Source organism: Pongo abelii, chromosome 15 (assembly GCF_028885655.2).
Source record: "Pongo abelii isolate AG06213 chromosome 15, NHGRI_mPonAbe1-v2.0_pri, whole genome shotgun sequence".
Lineage (NCBI taxonomy): Eukaryota > Metazoa > Chordata > Mammalia > Primates > Hominidae > Pongo > Pongo abelii.
The window spans coordinates 41,094,420-41,113,609 of record NC_072000.2 but is presented as its reverse complement, the minus strand read 5'-3'; the positions used below and the strand labels follow the sequence as shown (position 1 = coordinate 41,113,609).

General features: G+C 35.2%; 1 protein-coding gene and 1 non-coding gene across 15 annotated transcripts in view; one reads left to right on the top strand and one right to left on the bottom strand.

Moving 5' to 3' along the window:
* MIPOL1 (mirror-image polydactyly 1) overlaps positions 1 to 19,190 on the bottom strand; it is a 401,793-nt gene that overhangs the window by 133,574 nt on the left and 249,029 nt on the right. The gene's annotated exons all lie outside the window — the stretch shown is intronic.
* Positions 12,923 to 13,027, top strand: LOC112128982 (U6 spliceosomal RNA). The gene has a single exon (XR_002911411.1). It is a non-coding gene; the product is annotated as a U6 spliceosomal RNA (small nuclear RNA).

The window sequence follows — 19,190 nt, the reverse complement described above, 5'->3', positions numbered from 1 at the left end:
AAAATAAATAAATAAATACATAAATAAAAGTAATCAGAAATTTCAGGCAGGATAAACAAAATCGGTACAAGAAAGTCATGGCTCAAGTAAGAAAGAAACCCAAAATATGGTACAATTTTAAGTACTCGGTTAAGTATTTTAAAGATTCTTTTGTCTTGATCCAAAGAACATTCTATTTGGCACACGGTTGACAAATTCAATCCAAAGGATAGGAGCTACAATTTTAGAATACCACATGGTTAGCATGGTCAGCAATGTTGTTTCCTATTTTTCAAATCTTAACATCAACTTCTATAAAAGCAACGAATAATTTCATTACTAATTCCACTGAAGGACAGGTGAATGATAAAATTCAAATTCTTCATCTCCATTCAGTTTGTTGAATACTTTTTAGAACTATTTGTGACAATATAAATACTTTACAGATTTATATGTTTTCTACAAGTCTACATTATGTCAACGTTTATACTCATAAATATAATTACTTATAATCTGAGTGTATGTAGGTCTTATTTAAGTACTTTGGCAATTATTTTGTGGACTGTCTCTGCCAAAGATTTCTTCCATTTTTTTTTTTTTTTTACTGGTAATATCAACTGCAGAACTTATTAACTGGAAGGTTAAAAGAAAATGGAAAAAGCTATTGATTCTTAGAAATGACTCTGACATGACAAAAATTTTAGCAGCCTGTCTGATCAAGTACCCATGTATGGAATGTAAAAAATACTTCTCAAGTGACAGAAGGAAGAATGTGATCTTGCTGCCATTCCCTTCTTTGTTGGCATAAACCAGAAATTATTTTAAGGTAGTTCTTGAGAAGATACAAAGAGTCAAAAATGAGTTAGAAATGTTTGAAGAGTTATGTAAAAATAAATACCTGAAGAACTTAAACTTGAAGACATAAAGTGTCTGTCATGGAATTTGAACACATTATATGTTCATTAGAAAATACTGATTAATGCAAAAACTATGAGTGACCTCCATACATATGAAAGTCAGCAGAGTACTGATTTTGAAATTTGAGATTCTGTTTTGTTTTTTAGTATAATTAACAGCATGAAGTAAGACTTTTAGTTCTCTAAGATCTTTAAAACCTTCTCTCCCCTTGCACTCTCTTGCTTAACCCCACCTCATTGATTTTAAAAGACAACAGCACAGCAAACGATGACATTAACTTCTTTGTAAAGATTTTTCAGACTTTATGCTATGGAATAAAGTGAACTGTTAAGTCTTTGAAAACTGCCAGTTTTATTTTTTTGCTAGCTGTAATTATTTATTGGCAAATAAAACAATCCTTCAAGAATAAAAAAAGTCAATAAATATAGTTTGGCAAGCAAGAAGAATTTTGCTATGTATTAGAACCTATTTAAAACAACATCAGTGAAAACAAACAGGATTTCCTGCTAGTGATACTGTGGGCACTTTATAAATAAACTACTACAAATACCAGTTTCAAACTAAGTAGCATGTACAGGACATGCTGATTCACATTTCTTACTTCAGATTCTGTGCTGCCTTCTGCAACGATCTCTACACTCCTGCATTAGCCCACACTGGCTATGGCTGTTAGCGCTATAGTGCAGAGACTCCCTTTAAAGGAAGATTGGCAGGTATTGAAGGGTTATAAAGGACTATTAGCACCTAACTGGGGTTTTCTCACTAGTGCAGTGACTGAAGTAATAATTATGAAACAGTTTTGGAGAGAAATATTTTAGTTTTGGTTGATCAGACTTTATTTATTTTTGTCTTTAATTTAAGAGCATATCCAGTTTGCAGCCTTGTAATGAGAGGTACTCAGAAGTATGCACTCTTTCTGCTTGTTTTATAAAATCAGTCAAGAGTCCTGAACTTTGGCTCCAATCTTGCTCTTCTGTGTCAATGGCCAAGTCATTTGATCTCTTTAGTTCACCTACCAACATTCATAACTGCCTATCTACCCATACATTAAAAAGATAGGTACCAATATTCTCTAAGTTCTTTGAGCAAAATAAAAGTCACGTTACATCTGTATTATTAAAAGAAAAACAGCTCACTGGAATTAAAGTATTTAAGATAAATGTAGAAGTCATGTTGACTGTAGCTGCCAGTGGGAGTAAAATGCAAATGAGCACCATCAACAAATAGCATTGAATTACCTACAGTCACATATCATTGTTCTGCCTCTTGTTCCTCTATTTAAATTTAACATGTTCTTATTCTTACAGCTTATAATACAAACAAATGCAATGATATAAAGAAATATCTGTGAAACTATAAAGCATTTCAGAGCCTGGTGAGTGCCTCAGGGAGCTATGATTGGAAAGCTACCCAGATTGACACAGTAAAATGAGGGAACCAGAACCAGTCTAATTTGGTTATATCTTTTTGAAGATGAAACATAAAAGTTTGCCTCCTAAAAGTGTGATGGGCATCTTTCACTGAAATTAGATTCAGAAACTAGGAGAACTAGAGTGTAGTTGTTTATTATTATACAAACCATTACTTAGCACCTACTATCAGCCAGATAGTATATTAGGTGTAGAAATAAAAAGTAAAATAAGAAAAAGCAACTGTCATGGTAATTTTTGTGAAGGATGTGAGGTTAGGGTTAATGTTAATTTTTTACATATAATTGTTTACATATCCACTTGTTTTATCACTACTTCTTGAATGGTGGCCTTTTCCCTATGAATTGCCGTGTCTTCATTGTTGAAGATAAACTGACCATGTATGTGCAGGATTCTCTTATCCTCTGGATCTATATGTACATTTACTCTTTCACCAGTATCAATGTCTTGATATCTGTGACCTTACAGAATATATCTTGAAGTCAGGTATTCCTCCAACTGTGTCTTTTATAAAATTGCTTTGGCAATTCTAATCATTTGCATTTTATAAATTTTAGAATTACCTTGTCAATATCTACAGTAAAGACAAATGTAATTCTTATTAGGGTAATATATAGCCTACAGATCAATTTGGAGACAACTGATATCACAGCAATATTGACTGTTCCCATTTATGAACACTACGTAATTCTCCATTTACATGGGTCTTCCATAATTGTTTTCAGCAATCTGTATTTTCAGAGTACAATGTTAAATTCATCCTTAAATTTCTCATAATTTTGTATGCAACCTTTAAAAAGCTACTAGAATAAGTTAATTCAGATCAATATGTAAAAATCAATTGTATTTCCATATATTAGCAATGAACAATTAGAAAATGAAATTTAAAAGTTCAGTTTCTTTTAAAGAATCCTTAGGAATCCTTAGGTTGTGTACAACATATCACCTGCATATAAAAGCAGCTTTATTTTTCTAATTTTTAATAATTACGGGTTCCTACAGAAAGTTGAAGTGGGAAGATCATCCTTGCTTTGTTCTTGATCTTACATAGAAATCATTGAGCCTTTGTCATTAAATATAATAGCTGTAAATTTTCTCCTGATGTTCTTTATCAGTCAGATTGAACAACTGAATGGGTTTTGAATTTTATCACATGCTTTTTCTGCATCCACTGAAATGATTATTTTCTCTCCCTTATTCTGTTAACATGGTAAATTACATCGATTTTCAAATGTTAAACCAACCTTGCATTGCCACCCTTTGCACTGCAGTACCCTTTATATACGCTCTTGGATTTGGTTTACTAGTTTTACTAGTTTTTGTAGTTATTTAAGTACTTTGGCAATTATTTTGTGGACTCTCTCTGCCAAAGATTTCTTCCATTTTTTTTTTTTACTGGTAATATCAACTGTAGAGGTTTTGTAGTTTTTTTTTTTTTTTTTTTTTTTCCAGCCTATCATCATGAAGGACTTTGGCCTGAGTTTTCATTTCTAGTAATGCCCTCATCTAGTTTTCATACTAATGTAAAATAGATGTTATTGACTGAGCTGGGAAGTGTTCCATCCTCTTTTGTGTTCTGAAAATGTTTGTGTTAAGACTGTTATTATGTCTTTCTTATATGGTTGGCAAGACTCACCATGAAGACACTTGGGCCTGAAGTTTCTCTGCAAAATGTATTCAATTCCTCCTCCTCTTCCTCCTCCTTCTTTTTTTTTTTTTTTTTTTTTTTTTTTTGTGAGACAGTCTCTCTGTCACCCAGGCTGGAGTGCAGTGGTGCAATCATAGCTCACTGCAGTCTCAACCTCTTGGGCTCAGGCAATCCTCCCATTTCAGCCTCCCCAGTAGCTGGAACTATAGGTACACACCACCATGCCTAGCTAATTTTTAAATTTTTAATAGAGATAGGGTCTCACTGTGTTTCCCAGACTGGTCTCAAACTCCTGGCCTAAAGCTCCTCCTGCTTTGGACTTCAATTTCTTTAATGGATATTGCACTGTTCAGTTTCTATTTCTTTTTATGTCCACTATGGGTTTATTTCTAGACCCCCAATTCTATTCAATTTCAAGATGTCTATTCTTATGCTAATATCACAATGTTTTGATTAGTGTAGCTTTGCAGTAAGTTGTGAAATCAAGAGGTATGCATCGGCTTCCTTTGCTCTTTTTTTCAAGATCAGTTTGGCTATTCTGGATTTCTTTCATTTCCATATGAATTTGAGAATTAGAATTCAATTTCTACAAAGAAGTTAGCTAGCATTCTGATAGAAATTATGTTGAATTTGTAGATTCTTATCTTAACAGTATAAATAAAGTCTTCTGATCCACGAACACAGATGTTTTTCCATTTATTTAGATCTTCTTTAATTTCTTTAACAATGTTTTGTTATTTTCAAAGTGTAAGTTTTTGGAATAATCTTTTCTTACAGTTATTCCAAAGTATTTTATTCTTTTTGATGCTATTGTAAAGGTTATTTTCTTCTTTTTATGGTACCTTCAGTAACAATTTTTTAAATTTTTTATTTATTTATTTATTTTTATAATTTCAGCTTTTATTTTAGATTCGGGGGGACATGTGCAGGTTTAATAAGCTCTTGATAAAATTCAACATCCCTTCAGGATAAAAAACCTTAACAAACTAGGCATCAAAGGAACATAACCCAAGATAATAAGAGCCATCTATGACAAACCCATAGCCAACATCATACTGAATGGGCAAAAATTGGAATCATTCCCCTTGAAAACTGAACAACACAAGGATGTCCACTCTCATCATTCTTATTCAACATTGTCCTGGAAGTCCTAGTCAGAGCAATCAGGCAAGAGAAAGAAATAAAAGACATTTTAATAGGAAAAGAAGAAGTCAAACCATCTCTCTTTGTTGACAATATGATTATATACCTAGAAAACCCTAAAGACTCTGTGAAAAGGCTCCTGGAAGTAATAAATAACTTCGCTAAAGTGTCAGGATACAAAATCAATGTACAACTATCAGTAGCATTTCTGTACAACAATAACATCCAGCTGACAGCCAATTCCAGAATGCAATTCCATTTACAATAGACACACACACACACACACACACATAAACACATACACACACACACCAAAGTAGAAATAGAAGGAAACTTTTTCAACCTACAAAAGGGCATCTATGAAAAATCCACAGTGGTGGGGCATGGTGGCTCACACCTGCAATCCCAGCATATTAGGTGGCCAAGATCTCTACAAGGGGAACTACAAAACACAGATTAAAGATACTGTAGCTGACACAAACAAATGGAAAAACATCCCATGCTCATTGATCAGAAGAATTAATATTATTAAAATGACCATGCTACCCAAAGAAATCTGCAGATTCAACGCAGGCCCTATCAAAATACCAACATCATTTTTCATAGAATTGGGAAAAACAATCCTAAAATTTTTATGAAACCAAAAGAGAGTATGAATAACTAAAGCAATCCTAAGCAAAAAACCCCAAAAAACAAAAAACAAAACAAAACTAGAGGCTTTTTACAGTACATTATGTTACTTGACTTCAAATTATACTACAAGGCTATAGTAACGAAAACAGCATGCCACAGATACAAAAATAGACACACAGATCAATGGAACAGAATAGAAAACCCAGAAATAAAGCCACATATTTACAGCCAACTGATCTTTGACAAAACTGAGAATAACATACACTGGAGAAGAGACACTCTTTTTAATAAATGGTGCTGGGAAAATTGGATTGCCATATGCAGAAGAAACTGGACCCTTATCTCTCACCATATAGAAAAATTAACTCAAGATGGATTAAATACTTAAATGTAAGACCTAAAACTATAAAAATCCTAGAAGAAATCCTAGGGAAAACTTTTCTGTTCATTGGTCTAGGCAAATAATTCATGACTAAGATCTCAAAAGCACAAACAACAACAACATAGACAAATGGGACTTGATTAAACTAAAAAGTTTCTGCACAACACAATAAATAATCAACAAAGTGAACAGACAACCTGAAGAGCAGGAGAAAATATGTGAAAAATATGCATCTGGCAAGGGCAAGAAACTCATATAACAACAGCAAAACCAAATAATCCCATTAAAAAGTGGCAGTTGATAAGAACAGACATTTTTTCAAAAGACATACAAATAGCCAATAGGTATATGAAGAAATGCTCAACATCACCACTCATCAGAGAAATGCAAATTAAAATCTCAATGAGACATCCTCATTGACACCACTCAGAATGGCCATTATTAGAAAGTCAGAAAATAACATGTTGGTGAGTTGGCAGACATAAGCGAACTCATACACTACTGGTAGGAATGTAAATTAGGACAACCTCCGTGGAAAACAGTATGGAGACTTCTCAAAGAACTTAAGACAGAACTACTATTTGATCCAGCAATACTACTACTTGGTACCTACCTAAAGGAAAAGAAATCATTACATTGCACTCATATGTTTATCACAGCACAATCCACAATGGCAAAGATGTGGAGTCAACCTATGTGTCCATCACAGATAACTGGATAAAGAAAATGTGGTATATATAAACAATAGAATACTACTCAGCTATAAAAAAGAATGAAATCATGTTTTTTGTAGCAACATGAATGGAATCAGAAGTCATTATCTTAAGTGAAAGAAGCCAGACACAGAAAGACAAATATTGCATGTTCTCATTCATAACTGGGTGCTAAAAAATGTGTACCCATGGACATACAGAGTGGAATGATAGACAATAGAGACTCAGAAAGGTGAGGGGGTGCAAAGGGGGTAGATAATGATAAATTACTTAATGGCTACAATGTACATTATTCAGGTGATGGATACCCTAAAAGCCCTGATCTGACCCTCACTTAATTTGCGCATGTAATGAAACTGTACTTGTGCCACATAAGTTTATATAGTAAAAATGTATATAAGTCAATTGCAATGTGTGGATTTTATTTAAATCTTGATTAAAACAAATTAGACATTATGACATGAAACAACTCGAAGTTTTAACACTGAGTGGATATTTGATGATATTAAGAAATTATTTTTAGGCCAGGTGTAGTGGCTCGTGCCTGTAATCCTAGCACTTTGGGAAGCTGAGCTGGGAGAAGCACTTGAGCCCAGGAGTTCAAGACCAGCCAGGATAACATAGTGAGACCTTGTCTTCACACACAAAAAAACCCCAACAAATTAGCCAGGCATAGTGGTGTGAGCTTGTAGTCCTAGCTACTCAGGAGATTGACCCTTGGAGGGGGAGTCTGCAGTGAGCTGTGACAGCACCACTGCACTCCAGCCTGAGCAACAGAGGAAGACCCTGTCTCAAAAAAATAAACTAATTAAATAAAATACATTATTGTTAAACCGTTTTTAAGTATGTTAATGGTATTGTGGTTATGCTAAAACAAGAGTCCTCATCTTTTAGATGATATATACTGAAATATTTTTAAGTAACATTGTACATGTGATTTACTTTTAAATAATACCAGAGAGTGGGGGTATGTGCATGAGACTGTGGATGAAATTTGATTGACCAGGGGTTGACGTTTTCAGGGGCAAGTGATGCGTACATGTGGAGTTCATTCTGTAGGCTGTTGTATATGTCCAAAATTCTCCATAATAAGCTTTTCAAAAATGTATTTAGGCTTTTAAGATGCTTTAAATTTTATATAAAGTATTGAAGCATTTGAGTATAAGTTTAATTTTTAATGCTTCAAAAAATAAGCTCTATATTCCCAAGGCTCTCCAGGAAACAAAGAATAAAAACTAAATACATGTTAACAATAAAATTCCAGCAATTTTCTCTCAATTCCATAATATAACACAATATGTTCATTAAACCTCCACTTTTGCATATTCTGTTCTTCCAGGCTAGAATGCCCTCTTCCTCCTCCTATCAGAACCTTATTGGTTCATATACTTCAATTCTCAAGTATTCTATAAAATCTTGTGAAATTTATTCAAGCCTAGAAGAACCTCTCCCTTCTGTGACTTGCCATGGAAGTGTCCAATTATTTCATTTAACAGCACATAGTAACGTATGTTCATTTTTAGTATATATTTTTTCTCTCCAGTTAATTATAATCTACTTGAAGGTAGCAATTGCATCTTATCCTCTGTTAACTCTATGTTTCACAAAAGTCTGCACAGTCTTTAGTACACAGTAGGCTCTTAATAAATTCATATACAACTCAAAATAGCTATTTGGTTAATGGTTGCTACTAAATATGATTGTTGTTAGGTTAGTCATTGTGCTACAGCACAGATAAAACAACAATATTAATACCACAACATACTAATAAACATAAACTGTTATGATTGTATGGATAAAATTGCTGTTAGGCACAGTATTTAGTTTTTGTAGTCTAACATATGATATAATGCTAGAGCTTAAAGATTCAAAAAAAAATCAAAGGGCATGTATTTATAAATCCGGACATCAACTGCGGTTGTAATTTGTGCAGTTTGGTTGAACACAGACAAAGATTGTTAAACTCCAAAGCAGGTCAGATTCTTTTACTGTGTTAACCTACCTTTAACATGGTCTCAGTGATGTGTTTTGTGCAATAAACACGTCAAGCATATCCAAATTAGGGAAATAATGCTGAAGTATCAGTTTTGCTTCAGCAGTATTTCTGAGGGAGGCAAGAATAGAGGAAGGGGTCCAGTAGCAAAGTAAAAGGCCCAGCTAACAGGAGGATTAGATAATATTTACGCCACTGTCGATGGCCTTAATGTAACCTAGGGGATGTTAGTTTTCTCTCTGTTTCAGTTTTCTCCTCTCCAAAAAGGGATGATGCCTTACAAGGATGTTGAAGGGATTAAATAAGATAACATATGTATCGAACTCCAAGATATAAGACAGAAGGAATTACGAACATAGCTTTAAAAATTATATCTGTATTTTCTGGGGTAACAGTTTTAACACAAAACACTGAAGAAAATGTTATACTTTGAATTTGTTCTCTTTGGAAAACATGTTTTTCATAGGTTAGGGGAGAAATGATGAAAATTATTAGATTTGAATTTCTCAATATATTTTTGAACACTAAAATGTTGCTGTGTGAATAAACAACTCCTGAAAACAAACTGTTAATCAAAAAGGGCCAAATCTAAGTTCAAGCATGCCATTTTGACAAAATATTTTTTAAATGCCTCACAAGAAAAAAATCAACCATCTTAACTACAGCGAAAACTTGTTCCTAAAGAGAAATCAAATGATTGCATATTGTGTTCACAAAATACTGCATTTAATGCCTAAAAAGCTAAGAAAAAGTTATAAATGTATTAACAGAATCTCAAAAAAGAGCTAATGATAACAATAAAAACTCAACATTGGGATTATAATAATAATGGGTTACCTTTGTTACATACCTAAGTGTACCCAAGTACTGTATAAAGCATTGTACATGCATTATTTGATTTGGTTATTCTAAACCAATGATATGAGGCAGGTATAATTACAATTCTTATTTTGCAGGTCAGGAAATTGAGGCTTTGAGAGGTTAATTACCCGTTGATGGTCACTCAGCTAGAAAGGCAGAACCTGCACCATCTGTCTTACTGTGGTGTTAGCTTTGAATTAAAACACTGTATCATACAAAAGAATGAATGGAAAACAAAAGTTTTACAGGTGAAAAGGTGAAGGAAGACCTAATGAAAGTAGATTTAGAAATATATGACGTTTCCTTCATTATTAATTATAATTTAAGTGAACAGTGCATCCAACTTTCTAGGACAAAATCTAAATTTTCACCTTTTTTCATGTAATTTTTTCAAAAATTTTTATTTTTTATAGTTTAGAACACCTAACTAAGCTTGATAGAACAACTAAACTTTCCATGGGTTAAAATAAATGAAAATCTTTATCAGATTAACATTGAATAAAACTAAACTAAAAAGCCAATCCCTATCTCTAGGCTTTTGAACTTCTTGATTGCTTTACATAGTAACTGAATATTGTTCAGTTGTGATTCAATCAGAACCAGGAAGTTTTAGAAGATATTTTTGGGGAATAACTGGAACTACATTAATAGAATACTGATTGTCATAAAACCCTTTTAAGCCTAAAAAGAACAAGACATACTGTACAACAACATTTAAAGCTTAACAACTAAATAGAATAGTAAATTAAACCTTAATAAGTTCATAAGTTTCATAAACATCTTAGGTTTGGAATAGTCAGTGGGGCATAATATTTTTATACTGAACTGAGCTCATAAAATAATGTTTTTGGAATTATGGGGAAAACATTCAGTCAAGTCTATTTTGACCCTTGCAAACTTGTAAATCATTTAAACTTTAGAGAACAAGTTCATGATTTAAAGAATGAAAACTCTAGCTACCTCACATATAATTGAATCTGGAATATTTACACATTTAAATACCTAACTATAGGTAAACATTTATCCTTTAGGGATAGGGCCAGGTGGAAGGGCCTCATGGCAAAATAACAATGTTAAGTCCCGGATATCTGACTGTACTGCCAGTGCCACCCAGTCTTAAAAATACTGCCGGATCGTCATCATCATCCTCAGTCAATATTTACTAAGCTTTTTATGACAGCAGTGTCATTAGAAAGTTTATAGAAATCAAAACTAGCTTAAAGATCTCAGTTTATTAGATCTTGTACTGTATGTTTAACGTTTATTGTTTTTGCAATTAATGAATCAGAATGTTCCTGAACAAAGGTCTTCAATTATTAGCTACTATTTTCATTTGCTAAATATTTTTAACTAGTTTAGAGTCAATAAAAATCTTTAATTCATTTATTAATGCATGTGTCATGTAAAGAAAAGGAAAACATCTATAATTAAAATATACTAAATAAACCTAATTAAACTGAGTGAAATTTATTGAAATATGAAGGAATTCTCTCCTCTCCTTATCATTTCTGACTATAGCTGGTGTTCACAGGACTGAATTATTTTAAAAAGGCACCCTCTTCATCTCTAACCAGTCACAGAATCCTGCTTCTGTATCAAGTGGAAGAAGAATGTCAGGTTAATAGTTCTTTTAAAGTTGGTAGTATTTTTCTTAACATCTTATTTTACTTTTAAAAACTGCTTGAATTAGTGCCATGTAAAATATCTTCAAAAACAGTTAAAAATATTCGGCAAATATAAAATGCAAGTGAAGATATCATTTATATGTATATTTTCCATAACACAGGTGAATAAAGTCTACTCTGGAATTTAATTCCCTTATAAATCCCACCTTTTGTAAAGCACAACACTAATAAAATCTATTTTAAAAAAATTAACCACGTTGTCATAAATATACATATACCAAAACATGGTTCAGTTTTTCATTATCAATTCTAAGCATTAAGCTTAATTTGTGCAGGTTACCATGCATGAGTCTTTTCAAAACTTACAAACTAATTGCTATAATATACAAAAGTAATACATGTACCTAAAAAATTTTTAAATTCAAACACTTTATTATATGAAATGAAAGTTAAAATGTCCCCTTCTCTCACTTACCATGGATATAAGAAATCTGACTGCTAGACTCAGTCTCACTTCCCGGGCAACCTGCTGTTAAGTTTCTAATGCATCACAATGTTTAAGCATACACATATATTAATACATACTCACTCATTCAAAACACTTATTGAGCATCAGAGACGTGCCAAGCACTGATTCAGGTATAAGATTCAGTGGTTAAAAAAAAAATCCTAAAGGACAATCCACTAATACAGTATAGTGTCATGTAAGCATGTCTATTATGAAAAAAATAATAAAGGAGAGTAACAAATAGAGTGATGCAGTAACAGGGTATGCTATTTTAGATAGTGTGATCTTGTGACATTGAAGCAGGAAGTTGAACAAGGTAAAGGAACAGACTCGTGACATTCCGGGAGTAGAACACTCCAGGCAGAGAAAACACATGGCAGGGCCCTGGGATGGGAGGACACCTAGAATATTTGAGTTATTAAGGAACCTAGTGTGGCTGGAGTGAACCAAGAGTAGAAACATGTTAAGAAATAAGGTTAGAGAGGTAGCCAGGGGCCAGAGTATATGTATATGTGTACAAACATCCATTTTATAAGTAATATCACAACATACATCTGAGGTTATAAAATTAAATACCTACAGGGTCAAGGAAGATGACTTTAAATTCACAAAGTAGGTGGAATAGAAAGTGTGGTGAAATGGCAAGTGCATGCCCCTTTTAGAGAGGGTAATTTTTACCCAGCCCTAGTCAATTGTTCAAATGCACATGTGATGGTTAATTATATGTGTCAACTTGGCTAGGCTATGGTAATGAGATATTTGGTCAAACAGCAATCTAGATGTTGCTGTGAAGATATTTTGTTTTTTTTTGCTGTGATTAACATGTTTAATCAGTAGACTTTGAGTACAACAGACTGCCTGTATAATTATGAGTAGACCTTATCCAATCAGTGGAAGACTGAGATCCCATAAGGAAGAAGAAATTCTGCATCTTGAGACTCAAGGCCACAACATCTGCTAAGTGTGGTGGCTCACTTCTGTAATCCCAACACTGGGAAGTCAAGGTGACAGGATTGCTTGAGCTCAGGAGTTCAAGACCAGCCTGGGCAACATAGTGAGACCTTGTCTCTATTTTTTTTTTTTAAATTATTGCTCATCTTGGGTACATATACTAAAATTAGAACCATAAAGAGAAGATTAGCATGGCCCCTGTGCAAGCATGACAGGCAAATTCGTGAAGCGTTCCATATTTTTGGGAGAAAATTTTTGCAATCTATCCATCTAACAAAGGGGTAATATCCAGAACCTATAAGGAACTTAAACAAATTTACAAGAGAAAAACAACCTCATCAAAAAATGAGTGAAGGATATGAACAGACACTTCTCAAAAGAAGACACTTATATGGCCAACAAACATGAAAAAAAGCTCATCATCATTGGTCATTAGAGAAATGCAAATCAAAACCACAGTCAGATACCATCTCACGCCAGTTAGAATGGTGATCATTAAAAAGCCAGGAAACAACAGATGCTGGAGAGGATGTGGAGAAATAGGAATGCTTTTACACTGGGAGTGTAAATTAGTTCAACCATTTTGGAAAACAGTGTGGTGATTGCTCTAGGATCTAGAACCAGAAATACCATTTGATTCAGCAATTCCATTACTGGGTATATACCCAAAGGATTATAAATCATTTTATGATAAAGACACATGCACACGTATGTTTATTGCGGCACTATTCACAATAGTAAACACTTGGAACCAACCCAAATGACCATCAATGATAGACTGGATAAAGAAAATGTAGCATATATACACCATGGAATACTATGCAGCCATAAAGAAGAGTGAGTTCAGGGTTGGGTACGGTGACTCATGCCTGTAATCCTGGCACTTTGGGAGGCCGAGGTGGGTGGATCACCTGAGATAAGGAGTTTGAGACCAGCCTGGCCAACATGGTGAAACCCCGTCTCTACTAAAAATACAAAAATTTGCTGGGCATGGTGGTGGGCACCTGTAATCCCAGCTACTCGGGAGGCTGAGGCAGGAGAATCACTTGAACCTGGGAGGCAGAGGTTGCAGTGAGCTGAGATCACACCACTGCACTCCAGCCTGGGCAACAGATCGAGACTTGGTCTCAAAAAAACAAACAAACAAGAATGAGTTCATGTCCTTTGCAGGGATATGGTTGAAGCTGGAGACCATCATTCTCAGCAAACTAACACAGGAACAGAAAACCAAACACTGCATGATCTCACTCATAAGTGGAAGTTGAACAATGAGAACACATGGACACAGGGAGGGGGCCATCACACACTGGGGCCTGTTGGAGGCTGGGGGGCAAGGGGAGGGATAGCATTAGGAGAAATACCTAATGTAGATGATGGGTTGATGGGTGCAGCAAACCACCATGGCACATGTATACCTGTGTAATAAAACTGCACATTCTGCACATGTATCCCAGAACCGAAAGTATAATTAAAAAAAAAAAAAATTGGCATGGTGGCATGTGCCTGTAGTCCTAGCTACTCAGGAGGCTGAGGCAGGAGGATCATTTCAGCAGGGAGTTTGAGGCTGCAGTGAGCTATGATTGCACCACTGCACTCCAGCCTAGGAAACAGAGCGAGACCTGAGTCAAAAATAAAAAATTTTAAAAAGTACAACATCAGCCCTTCACTGGTTTTCCAGCCCAATGGCTTGCTCTGAGATTTTCAGACGTGCCAGGCCCCACAATTGTTTGAGCCAACTTCTTAAAACGAATCTCTTGCCCTATTTATATACAGTCTATTGGTTCTCTTTCTCTGAAGAACCCTGAATAATAAACATGTCATACTATAATCCTAAGGGTCCCGCATTGCCAGATCTCCTAGATCTCATTTTGGCAATGAATTTAATATATTTTTTCCAATGATATGCAGACCAAACAAAGCATCCACGGAAAATATTTTCATTTATTTTTTCATTCTAAGAATAATGCTGCAATGAACAGTGGATAATGATACTATTTCCTAAGTTTTTGTTTTTTATTCTAAATTTTAAGAAAGGTAAAATCCAAACAAATGTTTCCAATGATAGTTTTCAGATATGAACACTGTAGGTCTAAAAAAAAAGAATTTTTTTGGTAAGTGATATATTTGCTTTATTATATGGAGACCCCATTTTGACCCACATCCGTGTAAATAACTAACCTACATGCTGGACTAGGTTCATGTCATCTAAAATCATTCATTCATTTACACATTTGTCAATGAGTTCTTATTACATGCAATGCACACAAAAAAACATTGTGCAGGAGACACTTTACAGCTGAATAAACTTTCAATCTAGTGTTAACTTTGATTGTTTATTCCTTTGTTGACATATATTTACAGAAGTCTTGCTATACATAAAGAACAGAAGCACTAGTAGGGGAGTGAAGACACATATTCATAGAACTATTGGACAAGAAGGCATGAGGTATGTATTGTGAGAGAGCCACTGTGAATAACTATGGTAGGAATTTTACATAGTGAGATCACTTCTAATGGACAAGATTAGAAAAGGATTAATAGAATAGCTGTTATTTAAATTATGATGTGAAGCCTCAATAAAAATGGGATAGGCAGAGATGGAGTAGTCCAGGAGGAAATGACGACATATGAGAAAGCACTGAAGTGGGAAATTGTTCGGTGTATCCATTGAATATTGAACAATCTATTTTGGGAGTGCACAAAATAGTCAATTCAGTGTAACAAATATTTGTTGAGCGCTTACTATGTGTGAAGCAGTATACCAGTGACACAAATATGAATGAAACTGGGAAGTAAAAAGATAATTGGTGAAATATTGAATTAGAAACAGGGCTGGGCGCAGTGGCTCATGCCTGTAATCCCAGCACTTTGGGAGGCCGAGGTGAGCAGATCAGGAGGTCAGGAGATCAAGACCATCCTGGCTAACATGGTGAAACCCTGTTCCCACTAAAAATAAAAAAAATAAAAAAAAAATTAGCCAGCCGTGGTGGCGGGTGCCTGTAGTCCCAGCTACTTGGGAGGCCGAGGCAGGAGAATGGCGCAAACCTGGGAGGTGGAGTTTGCAGTGAGCCGAGATCGTGCCACTGCACTCCAGCCTGGGCGACAGAGCAAGACTCTGTCTCGAAAAAAAAAAAAAAAAAAGAAACAGAGATGGCAGCAATATCGAGGAAGTTCATGTATGTTACATTAAAGAGTTCGGACTTTATTATATATGTAATGTGGTATTGTTAAATACTATTGATGGCTGAATGACAGGGTGAAAATAAAGTTTCAGGAATCTTAAGGATGGAGAAGACAAGTAAACAAAGTAGCAAAAAAAGCTTGGGCACGAAATTATTCAGGTGCAGTCTAAGTAGGAAAAGGCAAAAGTGACAATGATTGCAAGGAAAAATCTAGCAAAAGCTGGTTATAAATTAAATTTAAGAAAGCGATGAATCAAAGATTACCTATGTAGGAGGCAACTGCTACCTGTGGACCTATAATAACAGTGATTCTGAGTGCCAAGACCGAGGGAAACACTGCACTTTTTTAATCTAACAAAATATAAAATTGTATTTTTCTCAAGCTAATAGAAACAATGTTTAGAAACATCAAATTCCAGGACCTATAATTAGCAAGCCCATTCTAATACAAACTCTGGGTCCTTAGCTAGGCACAACCATTAAGTGACAAAATATTTATTTTATTTTATTTTATTTATTTTTTATTATTATACTTTAGGTTTTATGGTACATGTGCGCAATGTGCAGGTCAGTTACATATGTATACATGTGCCATGCTGGTGCGCTGCACCCACTAACTCATCATCTAGCATTAGGTATATCTCTCAATGCTATCCCTCCCCCCTCCCCCAACCCCACAGTAGTCCCCGAAGTGTGATGTTTCCCTTCCTGTGTCCATGTGTTCTCATTGTTCAATTCCCACCTATGAGTGAGAATATGCGGTGTTTGGTTTTTTGTTCTTGCGATAGTTTACTGAGAATGATGATTTCCAATTTCATCCATGTCCCTACAAAGGACATGAACTCATCATTTTTATGGCTGCATAGTATTCCATGGTGTATATGTGACACATTTTCTTAATCTAGTCTATCATTGTTGGACATTTGGGTTGGTTCCAAGTCTTTGCTATTGTGAATAATGCCACAATAAACATACGTGTGCATGTGTCTTTATAGCAGCATGATTTATAGTCCTTTGGGTATATACCCAGTAATGGGATGGCTGGGTCAAATGGAATTTCTAGTTCTAGATCCCTGAGGAATCGCCACACTGACTTCCACAAGGGTTGAACTAGTTTACAGTCCCACCAACAGTGTAAAAGTGTTCCTATTTCTCCACATCCTCTCCAGCACCTGTTGTTTCCTGACTTTTTAATGATTGCCATTCTAACTGGTGTGAGATGGTATCTCATTGTGGTTTTGATTTGCATTTCTCTGATGGCCAGTGATGGTGAGCATTTTTTCATGTGTTTTTTGGCTACATAAATGTCTTCTTTTGAGAAGTGTCTGTTCATGTCCTTCACCCACTTTTTGATGGGGTTGGTTTTTTCTTGTAAATTTGTTGGAGTTCATTGTAGATTCTGGATATTAGCCCTTTGTCAGATGAGTAGGTTGCAAAAATTTTCTCCCATTCTGTAGGTTGCCTGTTCACTCTGATGGTAGTTTCTTTTGCTGTGCAGAAGCTCTTTAGTTTAATTAGATCCCATTTGTCAATTTTGGCTTTTGTGCCATTGCTTTTGGTGTTTTAGACATGAAGTCCTTGCCCATGCCTATGTCCTGAATGATAATGCCTAGGTTTTCTTCTAGAGTTTTTATGGTTTTAGGTCTAATGTTTAAGTCTTTAATCCATCTTGAATTGATTTTTGTATAAGGTGTAAGGAAGGGATCCAGTTTCAGCTTTCTACATATGGCTAGCCAGTTTTCCCAGCACCATTTATTAAATAGGGAATCCTTTCCCCATTTCTTGTTTTTCTCAGGTTTGTCAAAGATCAGATAGTTGTAGATATGTGGCGTTATTTCTGACGGCTCTGTTCTGTTCCATTGATCTATATCTCTGTTTTGGTACCAGTACCATGCTGTTTTGGTTACTGTAGCCTTGTAGTGTAGTTTGAAGTCAGGTAGTGTGATGTCTCCAGCTTTGTTATTTTGGCTTAGGATTGACTGGGCGATGCGGGCTCTTTTTTGGTTCCATATGAACTTTAAAGTAGTTTTTTCCAATTCTGTGAAGAAAGTCATTGGTAGCTTGATGGGGATGGCATTGAGTCTATAAATTACCTTGGGCAGTATGGCCATTTTCACGATGTTGATTCTTCCTACCCATGAGCATGGAATGTTCTTCCATTTGTTTGTATCCTCTTTTATTTCCTTGAGCAGTGGTTTGTAGTTCTCCTTGAAGAGGTCCTTCACATCCCTTGTAAGTTGGATTCCTAGGTATTTTATTCTCTTTGAAGCAATTGTGAATGGGAGTTCCCTCATGATTTGGCTCTCTGTTTGTCTGTTAATGGTGTATAAGAATGCTTCTGATTTTTGCACATTGATTTTGTATCCTGAGACTTTGCTGAAGTTGCTTATCAGCTTAAGGAGATTTTGGGCTGAGACAATGGGGTTTTCTAGATATACAATCATGTCATCTGCAAACAGGGACAATTTGACTTCCTCTTTTCCTAATTGAATACCCTTTATTTCCTTCTCCTGCCTAACTGCCCTGGCCAGAACTTCCAACACCACGTTGAATAGAAGTGGTGAGAGAGGGCATCCCTGTCTTGTGCCAGTTTTCAAAGGGAATGCTTCCAGTTTTTGCCCACTCAGTATGATATTGGCTGTCGGTTTGTCATAGATAGCTCTTATTATTTTGAGATATGTCCCATCAATACCTAATTTATTGAGAGTTTTTAGCATGAAGCGTTGTTGAATTTCGTCAAAGGCCTTTTCTGCATCTATTGAGATAATCATGTGGTTTTTGTCTTTGGTTCTGTTTATATGCTGGATTACGTTTATTGATTTGCGTATATTGAACCAGCCTTGCATCCTAGGGATGAAGCCCACTTGATCACGGTGGATAAGCTTTTTGATGTGCTGCTGGATTCGGTTTGCCAGTATTTTATTGAGGATTTTTGCATCCATGTTCATCAAGGATATTGGTCTAAAATTCTTTTTTATGGTTCTGTCTCTACCAGGCTTTGGTATCAGGATGATGCTGGCCTCATAAAATGAGTTAGGGAGGATTCCCTCTTTTTCTATTGATTGGAATAGTTTCAGAAGGAATGGTACCAGTTCCTCCTTGTACCTCTGGTAGAATTCGGCTGTGAACCCATCTGGTCCTGGACTTTCTTTGGTTGGTAAGCTATTGATTATTGCCACAATTTCGGCTCCTGTTATTGGTCTATTCAGAGATTTAACTTCTTC